This window comes from Equus caballus, chromosome 17, assembly GCF_041296265.1.
Source record: "Equus caballus isolate H_3958 breed thoroughbred chromosome 17, TB-T2T, whole genome shotgun sequence".
Taxonomy (NCBI): Eukaryota; Metazoa; Chordata; class Mammalia; order Perissodactyla; family Equidae; genus Equus; species Equus caballus.
Genome location: NC_091700.1, coordinates 40,419,542 through 40,421,895, shown reverse-complemented (window position 1 = coordinate 40,421,895; position 2,354 = coordinate 40,419,542).

Below are 2,354 nucleotides of genomic sequence, written 5' to 3'. Positions count from 1 at the left end.
AGCCCACCCAGCCGCAATGAGAAACAAGCTCCTTGTACAACACCGAATGTCATGGCAACTGCTGGGGGTACATTTATGATAAGCCTTTTTTGGTAACCATACCAACAATCTCACTGTTATGGGCTCAGTTGTGTCCCCCAAAAATGCAAATGCTGAAGCCCCAGCCCCCGGTACCTCAGAATGTGACTGTTTTTGGAGGTGGGGTCTTTAGAGAGGCGATGAAGTTAAAATGAGGCCATTAGGGTGGGCCTAATCCAACATGACTGGGCTCCTGATAAGAAGAGGAGAGTAGGACACAGACGCATTGAGAGGAAAAATGATCACGGGAAGAAGACAGCCAACTACAAGCCAAAGAGAGACGCCCAAGGAGGACTCAACCCTGCCAACACCTTCATCTCAGACTTCCAGCCACCAGAAGTGTGAGAAAAATAAGTGTCTGTTGTTGAAGCCACCAGGCTGTGGTACTTTGTAACGGCAGCCCGATTAGACTAAGACACTCACGTAACACAACATAGAACGGAATTCTCTCAAGACTTCTGCCTGGCACAGCACTTTCCGTTGCCCTGACCTACGGCTAGCTCCACTCAGCATACGGACACTCAGCTGCTCCAGCTGGGGCCAGCTAATCTGCCCACGATAATCCAGACCAGTTAATCTTCAGTACCTGGCAGCCCACTTCTGTGCAATGACCAGCTATGAAGAGTTAGGGGTTAATCAGAGCTCCTTTAATCCATGCTGACTGCCTGTCTCTGTGTACACAGGGCACGGAAGGTTAAAAAGTATTAAGAACCTTAACCAGGAACTTGACTCATTCTTGCTGTTACTGGTAAAGCAGGTTTCCAGGGTTACAGACTTGATGCCCGACCCTGTCCTCACACATAATACTTGCTTTCATCTCTGTGTCCTGGAGCCAACTCATGGATCTGAAGTTTCTCAAAGAGAAAGGCTGGTCATAAGACTGGTCAGCTGTCTGACAGCAAGGCCTTTTATGGGATCAATCAACAGTTATCTATCAGTTACTCGCGGCACTGTGGGCATTTCAAAGAAAGATTCCCTAGGTTCCTACCCTTGACAGTGACTATACAGTTGGGATTGATGTGGTTTAAGAGCTTCAAAGGTTAAGTAAAAATAAAAGAGCTGAGTAACTAAGCAAAGACCAGAACTGATTGCTGATGCCGTCTCCAGTTAGCTCTTCCACCCGAGTCTCAGGGCTCCCTGTGCCAAAGGGGTGTATAAGAATCACAGGATTCTTGTGAGAATGAAACTGAACAGGATCTATAAATAGTGTTCAACTAAGCACCCAGCACGTCTTTCTAAAAAGAGGAAATCAAATGGAGGCCATGCTTGCATCAGCAGCGAGTGAAGGATGCTCACAGGAAACTAATGTGGTGGGACCTTGTTCTTACATTTGTCCCGTATTTACTGAGCCCCCACTATGTACTAGAAGCCCAGCTCCAGACCAGCTCCACAAGACGTTCCCACTCAGCCGGCAGCCGACAGGTGAACAAGCCATAACCAGACAGGTACGAAGCAGGTGCGAGGGCACTCTCACCTGGGGCCGGGGAGGCTGAGCTCCTGTAACACCGACTCATCCGGCCAGTCACTGATGCTATCAAGCCAGGTGTCATTTTGACACACACACACACACACACAAAAGAGTTTATTGAAGTTCTCACTGTCTTTGCAATCCAATGTTTTGTTTATAATGGCACCAAGGGACCCACATAGATTTGCATCCATTTTCGGGTTTCTGCAATGTGATGGGTTTTTGCTTTCTATTTCCTCTTCTACAGAAAATGAGAAGATGAATGTCTATGATGATTCAAAATATAAAACAGTTACAGATATGTAGTCTGTTGTTCCCTAAAGTCTTGATGTTTGTTATATGCCAATGTCCTGAGGCAGGCAGTTTGCTGATACAGCCTATCGAGGCCCCAGCAGCTGACCTGGGGGATGAGGAAGGTGGGTCTGAACAAGGCTGAGCTGGAGTCTGAGCAGACACCTGGCTGCACTAACCAAAGCAGGTGGAGAATTGGGTTCCATTTGCCACTGTCATTCTTCTGGAGGGTCTGTGTGGGCAGAGGAAATACTTAAAGTCAGGTGGGGGTAATGCAGTTCTTGGTGGTCTGCCTGAGTTCAGGGAGGGACCCAAGCAGATAAGAGATAAGGGGTCATCCCTCAGACCAGGCAGAGGCAAGATTCAGGGAGGAGCGCTGGTCTCAGAGGGACCTGGACCAGGAGTCGTAGCACAGGGGGCACATAACAGGAAGAGGCGAGGTCTTACAGATTCAGGAGCCACCCTTAGTCCAGGACGTATTCTGTGCCAAGTGCCCTCAGTGTAGCACCTCACGTGA